This window comes from Meles meles, chromosome 1 (assembly GCF_922984935.1).
Source record: "Meles meles chromosome 1, mMelMel3.1 paternal haplotype, whole genome shotgun sequence".
Taxonomy (NCBI): Eukaryota; Metazoa; Chordata; class Mammalia; order Carnivora; family Mustelidae; genus Meles; species Meles meles.
In genome coordinates this window covers 201,583,966-201,606,139 of record NC_060066.1, presented here as the reverse complement: position 1 = coordinate 201,606,139, position 22,174 = coordinate 201,583,966, and the positions used below count along the sequence as shown (strand labels likewise).

General features: G+C 49.8%; 1 protein-coding gene across 1 annotated transcript in view; it reads left to right on the top strand.

The window, feature by feature from the left end:
* Positions 1-2,894: 2,894 nt before the first annotated feature.
* ALPL (alkaline phosphatase, biomineralization associated) overlaps positions 2,895-22,174 on the top strand; it is a 56,019-nt gene continuing 36,739 nt past the window's right edge. Inside the window, exon 1 of the mRNA XM_046026137.1 lies at positions 2,895-3,060. The gene's annotated coding sequence lies outside the window, so the exon portion shown is untranslated. The remainder of the gene's footprint in view (positions 3,061-22,174) is intronic.

Below are 22,174 nucleotides of genomic sequence, written 5' to 3'. Positions count from 1 at the left end.
CAACTCTAGCTTTCTGGAAACTCTGGAACTCAAGCCCTAGCTTTCTCGGGGAGCTGAGAACGTCACTCTCCCTGCCTAGGTTCAGATGCACCCCCTGGCTGGTTGGACTGACAATCTCTAAATCCAGCTGAGATTCCAGGACCACTGGGCTGGTAGTAAGCAATTCATTCCATTAAGGTTTCTCTACATCTATACATACCTTGTCTCTGGGCTCTGTTTCTTTGTTGGAAAAATAAGCAAATTGCCCTGTTGGACTTCCAAGCTCTCTTTGCTCTAAGAACTATGATCTAATGATCCTCATAACAGTTTTCATTTTTTTAGATTTATTCATTTTAGAGCGAGTGAGAGAGAGTGAAAGAGAGAGACAGAGCACCAGCAAGGGGAGAGGCAGAGGAGGGAGAGAACCTCAAAGAGACTCTGCCGTGCTGAGCATGGAGCCTGATGTGGGGCTGGCTCTCGGGACCCTGAGATCACGATTTGAGCAGAAATCAGGGGTTGGACACTCAACTGACTGAGCCCCCCAGGTGTCCCCTGACAACGGTTTCATACAGTGGATAGGACAGGTACTGATAATCCCCACAGAAAATGAGGAAACTGAAGGCCAAAGAGGTAAATTACCTAAAGGTCAGGATCAAAGCTGGGACTTTTTCTACTTTTTTCTAGAAATTTATTTTCTAAATTTATTCCATATTTGTTAAGAATATGCTATGCTATGAGGGGCACCTGGGTGGCTCAGTTGGTTAAGCATCTGCCTTCGGCTCAGGTCATGATCCCAGGGACCCGGGATCAAGCCCCACATCGCGCTCTCTACTCAGCCAGAGCCTACTTCTCCCTTTCCCTGTTGCTGCCCATGCTTGTATTCTCTCTGTCTGTCAAATAAATAAAATCAAACAAAAACAAAAACAAACCCACGCTATGAGCCACCTGCTTTTAGCAAGGCCTTAAGTTTACCAGGCATTAGAAGCCAAGTTTCAGAGGTACCTGGGTGACTCAGTCAGTCAGTTAAGCCTCTACCTTCAGCTCAAGTCATGATCGTGGGGTCCTGGGATTAAGCCCTGCATTGCGGGGAGCCTGTTTCTCCCTCTCCCTCTCCTGCTCCCCCTGTTTGTACTCTCAATCCGTCTCTCTGTCAAATAAATAAATAAATAAAATCTTAAAAAAAAAACAACCAAGTTTGTATTTCCTAAACTTCATTCATTTACCCCCTCCATGATTTTCGCCAAAATAACCTAACCCATTAAATACATAAATAAATAATATTTACTCAATGTTTTGATTAACTTTTTAAAAAACGTAAACTTAGGTCAAAAGGAAACTTTGTATCATTCCTGTAAATAGAGAAATAGTATCAATTGCTAAAAATACAGAAAGAAAAACAAATACAAAGACATTCTTGATTACTGGTGCCAGGCCCCAGTTCTGGCTCCAATCTTATGATAAGTTCACATGCTCTTTCTGGGCCTCTGTTTTCTCTTCTGTAAAATGGGATTGTTGGGAGATATTATATGCAAGATGCCTGGCTCTGAGCTGCCATGCAGCAGGTAAGAGACTTCTGGGCTGGTATTGATTCTGCTGCTGCTGACATGGTGGTCTTCCTTCTGCTCTGGACTTGATCGCCTCCTCACCTACAGGAGAAGGTGGCTGCAGGAAGATTGGGGCTTAGATACTGAGGATGGCAGGGATCTGGGGGACCCAAGATCATTACCTTCAAATCTCTGGCAATTGTGGGTTAGAGGCATAAATTGCTCTGGGCAGCCCTAAGTGTCACTGAGAATATCCTCGGCTTGGGTGGCAGTGAGTTCTTTGTCACTGGAGGCATTCAAACAGAGCTTGGGGGCTTGGCAGAAGATTGTCAGAATTACACTCAGTCTGGTTCTCAGGGAAAGGGAGCAAATCCTTCCTCCTCCTGCCCATGGGGTAGTGGTCCCTGGGGAGCAGGGATGGAGCCCATAGCATTCAGCATCTGCTGTTGTCCACTCCCCCCCCCCATTTATCTAGAGTTTTAGTTTCCTGTGTACTTTTCAACCACTGTCTCATATGACCCTCCCAGCACGTGGTGAGGGAAGCCAGGGGAGACAGGGTCTGCCTGCTACACAGGGGGCAAGTGACTTGTCCAAGGTCATGAGGGTGGAGTCTTGAACCCCGGCTGTCTGACTCCAGTGCCTGGGAAGTGTGGCTTCCTTCTCTGTCACCCAGGAGGCTTGTGGCTGGGACTCTGCTTGGGACAAGTCACCATGAACCCTGACTGGCCCCTTCCTTGTCAGGAGAAAAGAGGTAACAGCCGCTGTCCATCGGAGGCTCCCCTCCCGGAAGCCACCCCTCGTAGGCCATCTTCTGCTTCCTTTGGTCCTAGCCAAGGAGACAGTCCAAGGACAGGGAAGAGAGCTAGCAGGGAAGAGTGCGGTGGGAGGAGAGAGAGGGCAGGGAGAATCAGACACACAGGTGGGCAGTGACAGGATGAAGATGGATAGAGATATGCGGAGATCCGATGAAAGCCCGGTAGACAGACATAGACAGAGAGGGGCAGGAGGAAGACCACAGAGAGACACAGAACGAAGTTGGAGCCAAAGATAAAGACGACTGGGATACACGCGCAGAGAGCGGAATCCGCCCGACCTTGCAGAGAGGAAGGGACAGAGGGTCCCTGCGGGAAGCCAGGAGGTGGAGAGGGCCCGGGAGCGCTGGGGGACCGGGAACTCGCAGGCAGAGTCCCTCCGGGAGCAGCCAGGCGTGGGGGGCGGGGGACTGGGCTGCTTCCCGGCAGGGGGCGCCCTGGCCCCGTGGCCGGGTTGGCCGGCAATGCTCCGGCGGGGGCGGAACGGGGGCGGGGGCGGGGAGGAGGAGGGCCGGGGCCGGGGCCGGGGCCGGGGCCGGGGGCGGGGGCGGGGGCGGGGGCGGGTTGCCCCGGCTGCTCGCCGGGCCCCTCGGCCGCCTTTATAAGCCCGCGGGGGAGGTGGCCCCGGCAGCGTCGCGCTCCCGCCACTCCGCGCCTTCGGTCCCAGCGCACCGACCCCACGTCGCTTGTGCCAGGACAGACCCTCGCCCACGAAGTCCGTTCAGGTAAGGACTCTGTGCTGTCCTCAGGCTCCCCGGGACCCCGGGGGAACGTGGTCGATCCTGGCCCCTCCTACATCCTCCGCTCATCCGGGGGTGGCGGCGAGGATGGATATAAATGTCAGGGCGCGGACCTCCGCGCCTCCACACCACCCTCCACACCACCCAGGGCAGCCCATTGGGGACCCTCAGGCACCTGTTCTCTTCCGGTTTTCGCGCGCATCCGGGGCTCCCGGCAGCGTGCTGGGCTGGGCTGGAGGTTGGACGTGGCGCCCGCGGGGACCGCGAGCTGAGGGGACCGTGCTCGGACCGCTGCTGTAGTCCTGGGGTTACCGGCCTCCCGGGTCTCTGCCTGGGACTTGGACCTTTCATCTACGCCCCTCTCCCCGGCGTCCCGTGACCGAGCAGCCCCGAGGATACCCCCTTGGTGGGAGATCAAGAGACTTAGGCTGCCAGCCCCAGCACCCAACCTGGTGCCCTGCCATGCCTCCCACCTGGGAGCCTCTAGATCACCCCACTGCCGCTTGGGGAGGAGGCCGGTGTGTCCATGTGGGGTCCAAAGTAGTTTGGGCCAGAGCCCGGATGAATAGAGTGAGGGAGGCGCTGGGGGTCCCAGAGCCGCATGATGGGGGGTGGGATGGAGAGGGGATCTCTGGCAAGTGGTTGTTTGTCTGGGAGTAGAGGTAGGCACAGGGGCCGTGGGGGCAATGTTCTGGAGCCCTGGAAGCCGAGGGAGCTGATGATTCACCTCTGGTAGTGCTCAGGTGAGTGGGTCGCCCAGAGTTGTTTCCCATGCCCACTTTAAATAAAAAACACTTCAATGCCTGGTCACAGTGTTGGGAGTGGAAGCTGAGAAAAAGCCCCATCATTGTCCCTTCTGACCCTTTTCCAACACATAATGGGGTAGGGGCCTTTACAAAGGCCTCTGGCTGGAGGAGAAAAAAAGCTGGAGATCAAAAGAGGGGGCCATTCTCAGGCCAGAAAGGACCCTGGGGAAAACTGCGGGCGGGAGGGGGGGGGGGGGCAGGCTTCCCAGGGAGGCCAGGGTCGTTTCCCACAGGAGCCAGGATGAAAGCTGTTCATTGAGTGCCTGCTGTGTGCCAGGCCTGTTCCAACACTTCACACGCATCATCTGGTTTACAGATGGGGAAACCGAGGCTTATAGACATTAAGGAAGTGATGAGACTAGGATCTGAACCCAGACTCTTAACCCACACAACCTTAGCTTCCTGATTCCACTCTACCACCTAAGAGACGAAAGAACAGAGCCTTAGTTCCAGGCTCCATTCCTGCCCATCCTCCAAACCTGCTTTCTCTTCAGTCCTCCCCACCTGTCTATCTGGACCCTCTGTCTCTTCTTTTCTTCCTGAACTTCATGCCTCTGAATTCACTAAGCAGAACACAGCTCCCCAACTTCCCCGCCCCTGGAGTGAGATCAGCGTGAGTATGTCCCTGTCTGGGACACCACCTGTAAATGGGGAGTGTGCCTCGTGTGTAAGACTCTTGTGAGGAATAAAACTGAACTGAGGCCAGAAACAAAATACTATCTTTATTCAGGAAATATGAAGCTTTGTGCCAAGCCCTGTTCTAGGTGCTGGCCAAGGAGCAGTGAAGAGAACACAGCAATATTTGGACATTTGCATAGAATTGGAATCAAGGAATTCACAAGGGAGGAGATTAAAATGCAGTAACACGTGTAAGATTGGCTGCCTAACATTTTGTTGTCACTCAAAGATCAGGCACCCTAGCGTGTGTGACCAGAGACAGTTCTGTCCCGTATTATGCTATGGTGTTTCCCTTTAAGCTGAGGCCATCAGTAAACTACCTACCGGTGGTGAGTTCTGGATATGACTAATGCGTGCAAGGTGTTGAGCTGGTGTCTGTGCCTAAGAAAATATCGGCTCCAGTGAGCTCTAATCTCAGCAAAAAATGCAACCCTAACCCTGGGGGTTAGGGTCACTGCCCCTGACGCCTGGTCACCCACCTTCACCCGGGTTCTGCCCAATCTTTGATGAGCTGCCCTAGAGGGTGGCACAGTGCCCTTGCCCATACTCAGAGGCTACCTCCTATCATCCGAGACACAGCCTAGGTCAGGAGCCCGGAGTTCTGTGCCGGGCACGGGTCCGGGCTTTTACTTCTGCAGGACCTCCTGTCCTCTGTCTGTGTCCCAGCTTGGAAATGGAGTGAAACAGAACTCAGCCCATGCCTGTCCCACTGGACATTACCTATCCGACCTTGCAAGCTAGATGCTGTCCTCGGCCTTACATTTCCTGGGAGGAAACTGGTCTTAGGGGAAGGGATTTGCCCAAGGACACTCAGATGCTACGCGGCAGAACTGGGATTGAGGGCCCAAGTGGTAAGAATTCCAAGTCTGGTGATCTCTGTGTTGTATCCATCTCTGGGGATGAGGGTGTCTAAATCCAGGAGCAGGATCCAGCAGCACAGCCCAGAGACCTTGAAATAGGCCCAACTGAAGTTATCGATGCAAACCCCAGAGCGTTGTGGGGAGAGTGAGCGAGCTGGGCTGAGAACCAGCACTCGGAAATCTGCGCGTGGCCACAGGAATGCTGACTCAGCTTTCCCAGGGCAACGTAGTCTCAGGCAGGCTGGAGCTAGGCTGGGCTGTATGGCTTCATTTTTTTTTTTTTTTTCCATCCCTTCTAGAGGTATCCTGACTTTAGGGGGCAGGGAACAGTAGCTTGCTGTGGGGAGGAGATTGGAGGGTCATTCCTAGCATTCCTATGTGACCCTAAACCTGTTACTTTCCCTCTCGGAGCCTCAGAAGAGGAAATCATCTGTAATGTGGGCTCATAAGGGACCAGCAAGATCATAAATGGTTTTCCAACACTGGGATGAACCAGTGTTGGTGGCTGAGAAGTTCTGTGTTCCCAGGGTATTTTCCTTCACCACTAGCAAGTGATCCATAGGGGCACGAGAGAGGCCTTGTTTAGGTGAAAGGCCCGGACAGCAGGGGAGACCCTGGCTTCCGGGTCAGCATCTTGGGTTCCAGTCCTCGCTGTGTGACCTCAGGCGAATCCCTTGGCCTCTCTTGAGGGCTGGGTTCACAGTCTACCAAAGTTGGCCTTAGCAACTTTGGTAGAATGTTCAGCGTCCAAAGAACAGTCTCTGTGTTTTCCACCTCCCCATACCACCCCCCAACAGTTCATGATTGCTCCCAGAAAAAGTTCATGCTTAAAGTTTTCCATGCTGAAAGTCTCAACCTCACTGTGGCATGAAATCAATTGTTTGCATTTAATTTGACTTCTCAAATTAAGGGGTAAAATTTGAGATGAGGGTAGGGGGTTGGGGGAGGAGATGAGGAAAATGAAGTTAAACCAGATGTGTTTTTGTTTAACTGTCGGATGGTGGTTAAACTGCCTGAGTATTACCATGGTTCTTTCTGGATTCCAGTAACCAGGAGTCAGGTTTCACTAAAAATTGTAGTGTGCCTTCCCAGCGAATGTGGGCTTGCCTTCCCCGTTATTATTATTATTATTATTCTATATTCATCTGTGGCCACAAAATACTGAGCAGTGAGAATGCCTCACAGATGCCTGGGATTTCAGAGTTGGAAGGTGTTTAGCAGCTGGCTCGGTCATCTAGCTGCTTTGCAGATCAGGGAGATGGAGGCCCAGAGAGGGGAAGGAGTTTACCCAGGGTCATCCAGCTGCTTAGAGTGGAGCTGGACTGGGAATTCAGTCTTCCGACTCTAAGGTCCATGACTTCCTTAAAAGTAACCAGTGTTGGGACACCTGGGTGGCTCGGTCGGTTAAACCGCTGCCCTCGGCTCAGGTTATGATGCCAGGGTCCTGGGATCGAGTTCCGCTTTGGGCTCCTTGCTTACTTAGCAGGGAGCCTGCTTCTCTCTCTGCCTCTGCCTGCCTCTCTGCCTGCTTGTGCACTCTCTATCTCTCTGACAAATAAATAAATAAATAAAATCTTAAAAAAAAAAAAGTAACCAGTGTTTTGGATTTGGTCAGTCTCGTGTCCGTAGTACATCCACGGAGTATCTAGTCTTTGAAAAGAAAGCTGTTCAGGGAGGATGCAGATGGTGTGGATCGGTAGAAAAAGGATCTTCAACTCATTTGAGAGCAGGGTCTGAGTCCTGAGGGGTTGATACACTACTGGTAGGACCTTGGGCAAGTCCCCTCTCCGTGGTCCCCTCCCCGAGCCTCCGTGTCCTTGTTGGTAAACCCAAATGCCTGACATCCGCAAGACTAGGAATGTCTCTAATTCAGTGAATTGGCTTTCCCATATTTATGGCCCAGGTCATGGCAGGCCTAGACAGGCCTAAGGGCACAGACCGCCCTCCAAACGGAGCAGGGGACAGCTGTGGCCGATTGTTGGCTTCTGCAGTGATTTAAAGACCTTGATTTAGTTGTTGCTGTTACTCAGCCAAGTGATTTCCTTCTACTTTTCTTGAAAGACCAGGGGATGTGGCCACACTGGGCTGCATCCCAGCCGTGTCGCCATGGGTGGAGCTGAGTAACAGCTCCTCTGTCCACTTGATGACAGTCCCCACGGCTCCCTTCTCCCTCACGCCCACTTTCCTCATGGACATGACCTCCCTGCCTTCTGAATTTGCAGTTTCTGGGTGAAGTGCTTTGAGGCTTTGGGAGGAGGTCTCAAATCTTATCTGAATGAAGGCATGGGGCTTGGGCCCGCCCTCGGGGAGCTCAGGGTAGGAGTGTGGGACACGAGGATAGCAGTCCCTCCTTCTGTGGAAGGAGCTTTCTTCCTGCTCTGGTGCTCCCTGGGAAGGGTGTAAGGGCTCTAGAGGTCTAGGGGTGATGGCAACAGCCCGTCAGGACGTAGATAGCTGGCCCGGGGCCTACCCACTTGGGGACAGGCAGCCCTTGGTCATTCAGGGTACAGACGATACAGCTTCTTAGGGAAGGGACTCCCTGGACTAGTACCCATTCACCTAAATGCTCCCAACTGCCCTGCGTGCTGGTGTCACTCATCTCCGAGACAGGAAACACTGTTTTGCGCTCTGAACTCAGGGCTCTGTTGGGCCACCTTTGCTGAATGCCAAGGCCTAGCCATGCCAGGCAGGTGTCATGGTGGCAACACAGACCTCCAAGTCACTGTGACTGAGCTTAAGGGCAGTGTGGCAGGCCATGAATGAAGCTTTATGGTCAAATACAGGGGGTCTGAAAGCAGCCGTGTGGACGGAAGATTCTACAAGGTTACCACGACTGTCTGGGGGTACAAGATGAACAAGGAGGTCAGTTACCCCACCCGACAACCTGATAGTTAGTAACCATGGGCCCCAACGTGGTCCTCGCACTTGCAGAGGTGCTCAGAAATGGGCCCCGTGTGGGTTCATATTTTATAAGTACCTGCTGGGCACCAGGCATCTTGAACATTATCTCTGATCCCTTCTCTCCTCCCCACCTCCTGCCCTTTTGCAGTTGAGACCGAGGTTCAGAGGGTAGACATGCCAGGGTCAAACCCTTCCCCAGTACTTCTGACCCAGGGAAAGGAGGAGAGGGGAGGCTGGGAGGCTATTTCTGGGAAAAAGACCTCCAGGACAACTCCCCTCTCCCCAACCCAAAGTTCCATGGAAGTATCTTCACTCTCCCAGACCTCAGGTTTGGGTGAGTTAATTTCATGAGGTCAAGCATGTAGGCTGCCAGGCAGAGCTCAGCAAACATTTTATGTTCTTTAAAAAAGTGTTTAGGTGGCTTTTATTTGAAAAGCCATAAATCCAACCTTTTAAAGGATCTGCCCTGTGACTTGTTAAGTCAATCTCTTGCCTTCTTTCATCCACCTTTTCACTTTGTCTAGGAAACAACAGGGGTGGGGATGTGTCTTCTCAGATCTCAGGCTGAGGCCCCCCAGGCCTCTTGTGGGCCGTCACTGAACCGTGTCAGGCTTGGCCTTTCTGAGTATCATTTGTCAATTTCTCCCTCTACCTGTCCCCACGTTGACTTACCACCAGCTCCATAACATACAGGAGTTAATAACTTACCCATCTGCCACCATTCTGGGCAGAAAGTGTCCCAGCGGATTCTGAGTCTTCCTGCCTTCCCTCACTCTTAGCACTGTTGTAGGGTGTTGTTTTCTCCTCCTCCTTCAGTGAGTGTCGCCCACTCCCCGTGCCACATGTCCCAACGTTCACTAATACTAGCATTGCCAGGCCAGAGGTGGCCTACTGCCTCACCTGGAATTGCTCATTTGGGTCTTAACAGCAGCCCTGGGTGGCCAGTGCTTTTATCCCCACATTACACAGGAGGAAACTGAGGCACGAAGTCCCCCCATCTGGCAAGTGGGAAGCAGACACGTTTGTCCCCAGTATTGCCAATCCATCCACTCATGGCTGCTTCCTTCTCTGTGACATAAATGATACAATCCATTTTCCTAGGAGAATCTGATTCCTTACTTATTATGAAATCATCAAACTTGATAATTCATGTTTCGGTTCAGTTAGCCAGCTATCAAGGATGAAAAACAGGGCTCCTCCCGACAGCCCTTCCAAACCCTTGCTTGGATCACTTGAGTATTTTTTCGTGTGAAAATGATGTGGGTTCCCCCCCCCCCACTTTAACCTAATCCTGATAATTAATGTCTAAGGGCTGACTCTGCGTCAGGAACACAGAGCTAATCTCTTTGAATGACTGTATTGTGTGTTTTCCTCCTCTCCATTTTACAGAGGAGCAAACTGAAACTCAGAGAAGCTCTGCAACTTCCCAGGACACACAGCTGCGAAGGGGAAAGGGAACCAAATCCAGGTCTCACGAGGTCTTGCTTAATCTGATTAGCATCTGAATTCAAATCTTTGTTTGTATACAAGCCCTCAGGGGATGGTGGTGTCTATGTTTGTTTTCACTGGAACGGTCTGCCTCTGGGGTTTGCAAAGTGTGGTAGGAGGCCCCAGGGGTGGGGGCGGGGAACCCAATAGTCGGTCCTCTTCGGGGCCTGCTGCTGCTGTTCTCTCACACAGTGAGTCTCAATGGGCGTGGACACCTCCTGTTCTGGTGCAGAGGAAGGAAGTGAAGCATCCTCAGAAAGCCAGAGGAGGCTGAGTTTGAATCCCTGCCCTTTTTCATGTTTTGTGACCTTGGGCAAGTCCCTTTCCCTCTTGGCTTCCAGTTATCCCACCTGACAACCAGGACTTGTATTGAGGCAAGGCCTTCAGGGCTTTTCTAGTTCTTTTGCGGCAAATAGTTATGCTCAAGTCAGACATCATCACTCAGCCACTGGCTCTTTTTCCTTCCGAACTTCAGGGCCTTCTAAATGCAGTCCTCCAGGCAGCCCTTTTCAACAAATTAGAGTTGGCACAAGACTGAAGGATATCCCAGAACCAAATTAGATCTGGTCATTGCGTGGAGGGTGGAGAAGGGACAGGCCCAAGGAGGCCCCAGGTCATTGTCCCCCGGCTCCTCAGTCTCCTTTTCCTTGTACGGGAAAGCAGGAGGCGCTCAGAGCTAGACTGAGCCAGCTCCCCTCTGGTGCCAGGTGGGGACCTTTCCTGGGGCGCACAGTGGTGCCCATGTTTAGTCCTCAAGGGGGCGGTGCTGGCTTCTAGGGATGGTGATGACCCAGGACATTTAGTGAGAGTGGAAAGAAAGAGGCTGGTTGGTCCTGGAGAGTTACGCTCACCGCTACCCCACCCTCTATGATAGTACTGTTATGCCCCCAAAATGGGTCCGTGATTAAAGGAGCGAGACTGATATAAAGCGAAGGTCAAGCAAAGCTTTATTTCGCGCCAAGCATCAAGAATCAAACTGACCTGCCAGGACCGCGCCTCTTACAAAGAGGGCGACCTTTCTCTGTTTCACAGACTAGCTTTCAAGGGCAAAGGCCGTGCGGTCGGGCCTGGCCACACACAGGTGGCCAATGAGATTGTAACACACACAGAAAGCTGGCACAGTGATGCTAGGTGACCAATTGAATTACAATTTACCCTATAATAGACCTTTGACCTAGCCTATCACACCTTGGTAACTAGGGAGACAGTATGCATCCCCCCACTGATTGGATGTCTCCACCTGGCCTGACCCACCCTTGTATCTGGGCTAGGTTACCTGGAGCTGGTTTCCGGGACTTGCTTTTAAGTAAGTCCCCTGGGGGAAGGGGAGCAGGGATAGTTTAAGGGTTAAACAACGTTATTGTTTTAACCTTGATGGAAGCCTCTAGCTAAATAGGTCCTTACAGTACTAATGATAGTAAGAATGGTAGAGTAATAATAGTGGGGTCACTAACATTTGGGGTGCCTGGGTGGCTCAGTTGGTCAAGTGTCTTGTGTGCCTTCAGCTCGGGTCATGATCCTAGGGTCCTGGGATGGAGTCCTGCATGGGGCTCCCTGCTCAGCGGGGAGTCTGCTTCTCCCTCTCCCTCTGCTGCTCCCCGTGCTTGTGTGCACGCTCTCTCTCAAAAATTTTAAAAATAAATTTAAAAAGAACTAATGACTTTTGGATATATTTTGAATATTATGAATATTTATCATGCACCGAGCCATTCTGGTTAAGCACTTTATATATATACACTTTTAATTGTTCTAGCGACCCATTCTCCAAGCAAGGAAAATGACTCAGAGGTGAAACAATGTGCCTGAGTTGCCTGGGCTGGTGAACCCAGGACTTCTGCCCAGATTTTAATTCACGTCCTTGCGTCCCTGCCGCTGGCTCCCTCCCTGGCTCCAAGTGAGGACTGCCAGACTTCGCACTTGCTCTTCCCCAGCCCCGCAGCCGCCTCCTCCTTTGTGACGGGGCCACCCCTTTCCCTGGGGAGGGCGCCCTTCCCTGCAAGGCACCTCCCACCTAGAGATGAGGACAGCCAGGCAGATGGCATCTTCCCTTTGGCAGGTTAGAAAACCTGGGGTCCCAAGGAAAGAAATGGTAATCCCTGCTCCAGGGGATTTAGTGTTCTACCCGTCCCCCTGGGCCTCGTGTGAATGGATGGCCCCAGGGAGCAAAGGCAGGCAGTGGAGAGGGGCAGCTGACTGAGGGGGGGCGGGGCCTGGCCTACCGAGCTACTCTTCCAGTTCTACCTGTTCTTTTTTTTTCTTTTTTTCTTTTTTATATTTTTTATTTATTTGACAGAGAGAGAAATCACAACTAGGCAGAGAGGCAGGCAGAGAGAGAGGAGGAAGCAGGCTCCCCGCCGAGCAGAGAGCCCGATGTGGGGCTCGATCCCAGGACCCCGGGATCATGACCTGAGCCAAAGGCAGAGGCTTTAACCCACTGAGCCACCCAGGCGCCCCTCTAGCTTCTGTTCTAATCAGCCACGTGATGCTGGATGAGTTACTGTGAGACTCCCAACCTCAGCTTCCAGGCTCCTATCATACTTTTCCATTTTAAAAGCGCATTTATTGGGGCGCCTGGGTGGCTCAGTGGGTTAAGCCGCTGCCTTCGGCTCAGGTCATGATCTCAGGGTCTTGGGATCGAGTCCCGCATCGGGCTCTCTGCTGGGCAGGGAGCCTGCTTCCCTCTCTCTCTCTCTCTCTCTCTGCCTGCCTCTCTATCTACTTGTGATTTCTCTCTGTCAAATAAATAAATAAAATCTTTAAAAAAAAAATAAAATAAAAGCGCATTTATTTATTTATTTGAAATCTCTACACCCAATATGGGACCTTGAACTCGCAACCCTAAGATCAAGAGTCTCATGCTCTGGAGCACGTGACCGGCTCAGTCAGTGGAGCATACGACCCTTGATCTTGAGGTTGTGAGTTCAAGCCCCACATTGGGTGTAGAGATTACTTAAAAAAGGGGGGGGTCCCATGCTCCACCAACTGAGCTTTATTTATTTGACAGAGATCACAGTAGGCAGAAAAGCAGGCAGAGAGAGAGGAGGAAGCAGGCTCCCTGCTGAGCAGAGAGCCCCATGTGGGGCTTGATCCCAGGACCCTGGGATCATGACCTGAGCTGAAGGTAGAGGCTTTAACCCACTGAGCCACCCAGGCGCCCCAAGGCTAAGTGTCCTTTTAAAAGCCCTTTCTTATTTGTGAGCTCACTCACTGCATCCTTAAAAGAGCCCCCCCAAAATATTGTCTTCATTTTGCAAAAGGGGAAAATGAGGCTCAGGTCAAACCAATGGCAAAAATTAGCCCCCAGATTCAGATCAGGACCCCAGGCCAATGGTCTTTCCCCAGATGCGTTCCAAAGACTCTTACAATTTGATCGTCTATGGGGTGTCTGCATCGAAGTATGATTTTCTGGACAGCAAGAACCTCATCGAATCCTTGGTGAACTCCAGTGTCTAGCGAGGTGCCTGCCTTCGGCAGATGCATGTCATCCTTGGGCTAAGGAAAGGCTGCCCCACCTGGCAAGGCTTTCCCCAGCCCAGTTGGACTCTCTCACCACAGGGAAATCTGTGGAGGCTGGTCCTGCTGGGTGTGACACCTGAGCCACCCCAGGATGAGCCTGGCTGCCCTTTCGTTGATGTCTTCACATCTCCGCTGATGACACAAACTCATAAATAGTTTGGTAGTGATTGGCAGCAGGACAAGTCAGTTTCCTTATGGGCAGCTCAGGCCCTTAGTCGGGTATGGGTTCTCCCAACGACTACCTCTGACCGGTCTTTTCATCCATTTTGTTTACAGACGTACCCTCAGTGCCAAACAACTTAACTTGTTTAATAATAATAGAAACAGCCATCAAATGCTGCTTTGATGTGTACTGTGCTTTTTGGCACTTAGCACACACTTAATGCATATTTGATGAATGAATGAATACTTGCGCATCACACCCCCAGGCAGGGCCTCAACAGAGGTTTCCAGGAAGGGGAACCTGCCTGTCACCTCACCCCTGCCTGGGGTAGCCCCTGCCTGTGTCAGCTCCCTAATTGCCCAACACTGCCCACAGCTGGCAGCAGCAGAGATTAGCATCTTTTCCGGTGAGGAGGAACCGTGACCGCTTGGAGGGAGGTACAGCTGTGATCCGGAGTACCCAGAGGCGGAAATGAGACTCAGTACGGTTCGGTAACTTGTCCCGGGGTCAAAGAACTGTGAAGCTGGGATTTGGACCCAGAGCCTGGAGTCTTTCCCCTTGTTCCATCCCAATCGGCTGAGCAGGTTGGTTTTGGCTCTGGTGTGTCTGTCTACGGATGTCTGGTCCAGAGTTGCAGGCCTGACTCCACAAACAACCTCAATGTACTTAATAATGATAGTAAGAGTGGTCTTTCACCGGACCCCCTGTGTGTGCTTGGCTGTCTCTGTTTGGGTGACTTAGCCTTCCCATCGAGTAGGTACAAATCGCTGGTTTTAAAGGTTAAAGAGTAGAAGCACAGCAGGGGACTCAAGGTCATGCAGCTCATAAGCAGTTGAGCCAGAATTTGAACCTGGGCAGCCTGGCTCCAGAGTATGGGCCCGTAATCATTTAATACTAGAAAAATCTCTGCCGGCCAGATGTGTAAACTCCTGAACCTCCTGGTTCTTCCGGAGCCAGACTCGGGGAGGAGGGACAAGGCAGGGACAGACTGCATGACGCTTCCCGGCCCTCTGAGCCGAGGAGTACAAAGTTTATCTGTCCCCTGTGTGGTTCCTGGAGGCAGGGAGAAATGGGGGTGGTGGGGGGGCACAGCAGGGCAGTCCCGGTGTCTCTGGGAACCTGGGTCAGGGGGAGGCCAGGGCAATTAGCAGACTGAAACCACTGCTAACTCAGAAACCTCAGTGGGAGATTGGCCCCAGTCTCGGTCCAGGAATCTGGCCTCCCGCCTGACCCTCCTGGGTTTCTGTCCCACCCTTCTAAGGTCTTCCTGGGTTGGGAAACGTCAGAGCACTGGCTTAAGTGAGAACTTGGCACTGAAATTTCCTCTTTCACGGAATCCCTGGGCTGGCCTGCCTGTCCCATTTCCTTCCCCCCAAAGGAAGTGGATCCTGTCCTGTAGCGTAGCTATGTGATTCGATTTGCCCAACCAGCCACGGAGAGCTCAGCTGTGCAAGGCCTCTAGCTGGGGCATTGAGGCAGGCCTGCCAACCTTCTCAGCCGGTCTTGGAGGGTGAAATACCGGGAGAACGCCTGTCCTGTTGGTTTGGCCAAGGCAGGCCCCAGAGGATTCCCGTGAGAGGCAGTACTGGCCTATGGGTTTGTCCCCTCTGAGGCCTGAAGTGGCTTCTGGGGCAGGGAGGGAGGGAGAAAGGGGCTTCCCTTGCTCCACGATATTCTGGCTCGAGTGGCCTTCCTCGTCAGCTCACCTGGGTGTGTCAGCTCACCTGGGTGTCGACTTCTTAGCACCTGTCAGGGTGGAGGAAGGAGGAAGCAGAGTCAGCAAGGGGGAAGAGATGAATGCGGAGGACATTCATTCATCCATTCATTCAGCAAATATTTTCTTAGCCCAGCTCCCTGCTGGGCCCAGGGCTAGGTGCTGGAATTCATGAGTGAATCTGGTCCAGTTTTTCCTTCAGAGAACATCCAGTGTTTGGGGAGATGCTCCCGTGGACAGGCCCCTGCAGAGTCCCAGGTGGTATAGGATGAAGGAACGTTCTAGAGCCGTGGGACCAGAGGGGGGCCTCCTCACCAAGTCTTGGGTAGAATGACCACAAGGGATTTCTGGAGGAGGTGGCGTTAGATCTTTGATTTTTCCCTCCCTCCAGCAGATATTTACTGAGGATCTTCTATAGGCAGGTGTGGTTCTAGGTACAGGGGGGTACAGCAGCAGCCACCACCAAGTCCTCCAGGAACTCCATGGTACTGGAAGAGACAGACCATAAAGTAAGCTAATTTCAGACAGTGGGAGTGCTGGGAAGAAAATAGGATTGTAAAATAGTGGGGGGACTGGGGAGGCGTGGGGGGCCTCTTCACCTGGCAGGGCGGGGAAGGAAAGGACACGAGATGTGGCCTCTGACCTGAAGAAGGAGGAGCGAGACCAGCATAGTCCTGGGGAAGAGTGTTCCAGGCAGGGGATGGGCCAGCACCAAAGCCCTGAGGCGGGGTGGGGCCGGGAGAAGCTGGGCAGACAAGGTGTGAGTGGTGAGTGGTGTGGGTGGGGGCCAGGAGGTGATGGCAGAGAAGTGAGCAGGACCCAGAGCTTGCAGACCTCCCACCAGCTGTGGAGGAATGAGCAGAGCAAATAAGGTGTTGGGTGACCTTCCGTTTGCTGGATGGCCCCTTAGGGACGTGGGGTCCCCAGGCACTCAGCAGGGAGGCTGCTTGAGATGCTTTCCCTCTGCCCCTCCCCCACCGGCACTCTCTCTCCGGTCAGTCAATCAATCGATCAGTCTTTAAAATAAATAAATAAATAAATCGATTTAAAGCCCCTATGAACCATCATCCACTACCGGGACTAGAATACTGACAGTAATTTACACCTTCCGCTGAGCTCCTCCAACATCCCCCCACTGCCTGTCTTCACAGGGGGTAATCACTCCTGAATCTAGGGTTTCTCATTCTCAGTTTTAAGTTCTCACATTTATTTATTTAGAAGGTGTTACTTATTTGAGAGAGAGGATGAGCGGGATGGGGGTATGGGCAGAGGGAGAGGAAGAAACAGAGTCCCCACTGGGTGCAGGGCCCGCTGCCCATTCCAGGGCACCGAGATCATGACTTGACCCCCAAATCAGACACTTAACTGACTGAGCCACCCAGGTGTCCCTATATACACTTTACAGAGGTGTCCCGTACTTTATGTAATGATCTCCTTGGACTTGGTTGTAAGTGAATCTTACGTTGCTGAAATTGATCCGCTTGCTGCCTGTGGCTGTAATTCTTTCATCGTTGTTTAAATAGACGCCAAGCGTGGAGCCAGACGCAGGGCTTGAACTCACAACCCTGAGATCGAGACCCGAGCTGAGATCAAGAATTGGCCCCTTAGCCGGCTAAGTCATCCAGGCGCTGCAGTGTTTTTTGTTTTGTTTTGTTGTTTTTTTTAAACTGCTTGCTGTATATGTCGTATATACACCAGGTAACTGTTTCAGAATTTTATTTAATTTCTTGTTGATGGCACTGGGGGTTCAGGTTTTCGCTATTGTAGGAAAAGTACCTATGAATATTCATGTGCATGTTCTCTAATACATGCAGCTAGGACTTTTCTCTTGATGTGCACCTAGCCACCGATTGTTGGGCCATAGGGTACGCGAAAATTTGTTCAGGGTTACAAGATAAGAGCAAAATGATGGATCTCTTTGCACTTCCACCAGTAACGTATAAGAAGTTCTGCTCTTCATGTCTTCTGTAACACATGGTGTTGTCAGACTTTTTCGTTATTTCCAATCCAGTAAGTGTAACGACTTCTCGTTGTAGACCTTGATTTGCAGTTCCCAGATTTCTGGCGGGGTTGAGTAAGTATGTAAGCATATGTCTGAGTCTTCTTTTGGTAATGTGTTTTACCTATTTTTTTATTTGTCTTTTTTTTTTTTGGCATTTTCTTGCTGGTTTATCATTGTTCTTTATTTATATTCCTGAGTCTAATCATATTTTGGAAACTGGACATTCTAAAATTGAATATAGGTCAATTTAGCAGTTTATTTATTTATTTATTTATTTATTTATTTATGATTTTACTTATTTGTGAGATAGAGAGCACATAAGCAGGGGGAGTGGCAGGCAGAGGGAGAAGCAGGCTCCCCGCTGAGCAAGGAGCCCAGTATGAGCCTCTATCCTAGGATCATGACCTGAGCTGAAGGCAAACAACCCACTGAGCCACCCAGTTAAGAGAGAGGGAGAGAGTAGGGGAAGAAGCAGAGAGAGGGATAAGCAGACTCTGCAGTGAGCAAAGATCCCAATGTGGGGCTCAGTCCCCAGACCTCAAAATCATGACCTGAGTCAAAACCAAGAGTCAGACACCACTGACTGAGCCACCCAGGTGCCCTGAGCACCTAACTCTTTTTTTTTTTTTTTAATTTGACAGAGAGATTACAAGTAGCAGAGAGGCAGGCAGAGAGAGAGAAGGAGAAGCGGGCTCTCTGCTCAGCAGAGAGCCCGATGCAGGACTTGATCCCAGGACCGTGAGATCATGACCCGAGCTGAAGGCAGAGGTTTTATCCACTGAGCCACCCAGGCACCCCAGCACCTAACTCTTAATCTCAGCCCAGGTCTTTTTTTTTTTTTTTTCCCAAAAAGATTTTATTTAATTATTTGTCAGATAGAGCACCCACACAAGCAGACGGAGCAGCAGTCAAGGGAGAGGGAGAAGTAGGCTTCTGGATGAGCAAGGATCCTGATGCAGGACTCAATACCAAGACTCTGGGATCATGACCTGAGACAAAGGCAGATGCTTAACCAACTGAGTCACCCAGGCATCCCTCAGCCCAGGTGTTAATCTAAGGGTCATGAGTTTAAGCCCTGCATTAGGTTCCACACTGAGCCTGGAGACTACTGAAAAGAAAAGGAAAGGAAAGGAAAGGAAAGGAAAGGAAGAGGAGAAGGAAGAAATTGTATCCCCTTTTCTTTTCTTTCTTTCCTTTTTTTTTTTTTAAGATTTTATTTATTTATTTGACAAAGAGAGATTCAGCGAGAGAGAGAACACAAGCAGGGGGAGTGGGAGAAGGAGAAGCAGATTTCCCGTCAAACAGGGAACCCGATGCGGGGCTCGATCCCAGGATCCTGAGATCATGACCTGAGCCAAAGGCAGACACTTAACGACTGAGCCACTCAGTGCCCCGTATCCCCTTTTTCATAATAGTTGTGTCTTATCTCTACTTTGTATTTTTTAAAATTAATCTTGCTTTAGGTTTACGGACTTTTTAAGAAGATTTTATTTATGTATTAGAGAGAGAGAGACAGCAAGAGAGGGAACAGAAGCAGGGGGAGTGGGAGAGGGAGAACCAGGCTCCCTGCCGAGCAGAGAACACAATGTGGGGCTCGATCCCAGGACCCCGGCTGGGATCATGACCGGAGCCGAAGGCAGATGCTTAGTGACTGAGCCACCCAGTACCCCCTTATTGACCTTTTTTTTAAAAGGACATACTCGTGGTTTTGATCTTTACAAATGAATCTTTGTTCCCAGTAATGTTGATTACAGTTCTTTATAATCTTTGATTTTCTTTGGGTTGCTTTTTTTTCTAATTTCCTAAGTTAGATGCCTAACTCAATACTTTTTTTTAAATCCATTTACTTATTTGAGAGAGGAGGGGGTGGCCATAGAGGCAGAGGGAGAGAATCTTCAAGTAGACTCCCTGTTGAGTGGAGCCCCATGAGGAGCTCAGTCCCACCACCCATGAGATCATGACCTGAGCTAAAGCCAAGAGTTGGTTACTCAACCCACTCAGCTACTCGGGCGCCCTTTCACTCAATAATTTTTACCCTTTCTTTGCTGCATTCTGCACTTTTTGATATAATCTGTTTTTATTATCACCCAGTTCTAAGTAATTTCAAACTTCTACTATGACTTTTCTTTGATCTATGAGTTATTTTAGAGATGCTTTTAATCTCTGGTTGTATAGGGAATTGTTTGTCCTTTTCAAAACATGATTTCTAAAGAACATAAAATAAAAGAACATGACTTCTAACTTAATTGTACCATTGTCAGAGAATGTGGGCTTTGTGGAAACCGGTCATTTAAAATGAGAGACTAGGAGGGGCGCCTGGATGGCTCAGCCGGTTAAGTGTGACTCTTGATTTCCAGCTCAGGTCATAATCTCAGGGTTGTGGGATCGAGCCCTGACTGGGGCTCTGTGCTTAGCAGAGTCTGCTCCTCCCTCCTTCTGCCCCTTCCCGTGTGCTGTCTCTCACTCTCTCTCTTTCAAATAAATAAATCTTTAAAAAATAAATAAATAAAACATCCTTTAAAATCCTTTACTCCTGGGGTGCCTGGGTGGCTCAGCAGGTTAAGCCTCTGCCTTCGGCTCAGGTCATGATCTCAGGGTCCTGGGATGGAGCTGTCACTCTGCCTGCCTGTGCGCTGGTGTGCTCTCTCTCTCTCTCTCTGGCAAATAAATAAGTAAAATCTTTAAAAAATTTTTTTTCTAGATTTTTTAGTACTGAGTTATTTTTGGATATATGTTCTTGTTCTTTTCTTTGATCTGGGAGTTTTTGTGTTTTTTAAAAATTTTTATTTATTTATTTGATGGAGAGACTCAGCAAGAGAGGAAACACAATCGGGGGGAGAGGAAGAGGGAGAAGCAGGCTTCCCACCAAGCAGGGAGCCTGACACGTGACTTGATCCCAGGACTCCAGGATCTTGACCTGAGCCAAAGGCAGAGGCTTAGCCCACTGAGCCACCCAGGCGCCCCTAGAGGTGTCTTTTGGGACAAACGTGATCCTTTCAATGTAGTCTTTAGCATCTGAATGACAGTTTAGCTGGATATAAAATTCTTGCTTCAGATTCTTTTCCTTTGGTACTTTGGTCAATTCAGTTTGATACATATTCCTTTGTAAGTGATCTTTTTTTCTCTAGACTTTAGAATGTTTTGTTGTGTTACAATATTCACTCTAATATTTTTAAGTGTGTGTTTTTCCTTCTCTGAACTGTTTGGTTTATTTGGGGCCCTTTCAAAGGGAGATCTTTCATCTTTCTTTAGTTCTATGGTTATCGTCATTATTTCTTGAAATGCCTAGATGTTGGGACTTAAAACACTATCTTTCTTTTTGTTGATGTGCAGTTCATACAATAAAATGCACATATGTTAAGTGTACAGTTCTGTGTGTTTTGACATGTATACATTACCTTATAACTATGATCCCAACCAAGATTTAAAAAACATTTCTCTCTCTCCAGCAGTTTCCCTCTTGCCCCTCTCCAGTCCATTTTGCCTCCCAAACGTAATCTTTATTCTGATTTCTTTCACCGTAGATTAGATTGGTCTTTTCTGGAGTTTCATATAGATGGATTACACAACATCTACTCTTTTATGTTCAGCTTCTTTTACTTAGCATAATGTTTTTGAAATACATCTGTTGTATTCTTTGTTCACACCTCTTTTTGCTGAGCAGTTTTCCCTGTGTGTGTGTTTGGGGGGGTGGTGGTTAATCATGGATTGTCAACTTCAGTAGTTCTTTATTTATTGGATACAGACCTTTGTTAGTTGTATGTACTATGCCTGTTCTTTTCCATTATGTGCCTTGTCCAGTTTTTTTTTTTTAAGATTTTATTTATGCAGGGGCACCTGGGTGGCTCAGTGGGTTAAGCCTCTGCCTTTGGCTTAGGTCATGATCTTAGGGTCCTGGGATCAAGCCCCACATTAGGCTCTCCACTCAGCAGGGGGCCTGCCTCCTCCCCTCTCTCTGCCTGCCTCTCTGCCTACTTGTGATCTCTCTCTCTCTCTCTGTGTCAAATAAATAAATAAATAAAACCTTTAAAAAAAGGATTTTATTTATGCATGAGTGGGGAGGGGCAGAGGGGAAGAGCAGGGGAGGGAGATAGGAAGGGAGAAGTGGGCTCAGGGAGAATCAGACTCCCACTGAGTGAGGAGTCTGATGCAGGGCTGGATTCCCTGACACTGAGATCATGACCCGAACCAAAGTCAAACACTTAATGGATGAGCCACCCAGACACTCCATCTATTCAGTTTCTTAATGGCATCTTTTTTTGTGTGTGTGGTGTCTTTTGATTGGCAGGAATTTTAACTATTGATAAGTCCAGTTTATCATTTTTTTTTTCTTTTGAGGTTAAGACTCATTGTCTTCCCCGAAGTCACAAAGACACCCTCTTATGTTTTCTTTTAGAAGCTTTGTGGTTCTAGCTTTTATCACTAGGTCTGTGATCCATTTCAAATTAAAGGAGTAAGTTTGGGGCTGATGTTTTAACTTTAAAACATGTTTTATCCTCTCTTTTTTTAAAAAGATTTTATTTATTTATTTGACAGACAGAGAGAGATCACAAGTAGGCAGAGAGGCAGGCAGAGAGAGAGGAGGAAGCAGGTTCCCTGCTGAGCAGAGAGCCGGATGCGATGCGGGGCTCCATCCCAGGACCCTGAGATCATGACCTGAGCCAAAGGCAGAGGTTTAACCCACTGAGTCACCCAGGTGCCCCTGTTTTACCCTCTCTTTAAAAATCTTTTCTGTTTCTTAATCCTTCCTGGCTCTTTCCTGGAAGTGTTCCCAGATCTGGTATCAGTTCCCTATTTCCACTTTACCTCTTACCTTTGTTATTTCAACTGTTTTTCATACAGAGTATTTCCACTTGGGTCCTCTAACACATGATTGTTCTGTTTTCTATTGCTAATATCTTTCCTTACTTTTTTTGTGTGTTTCTAACGCTTAGTTGAAATTCTCAGTCCATCTGTTGAATACAGCTGATT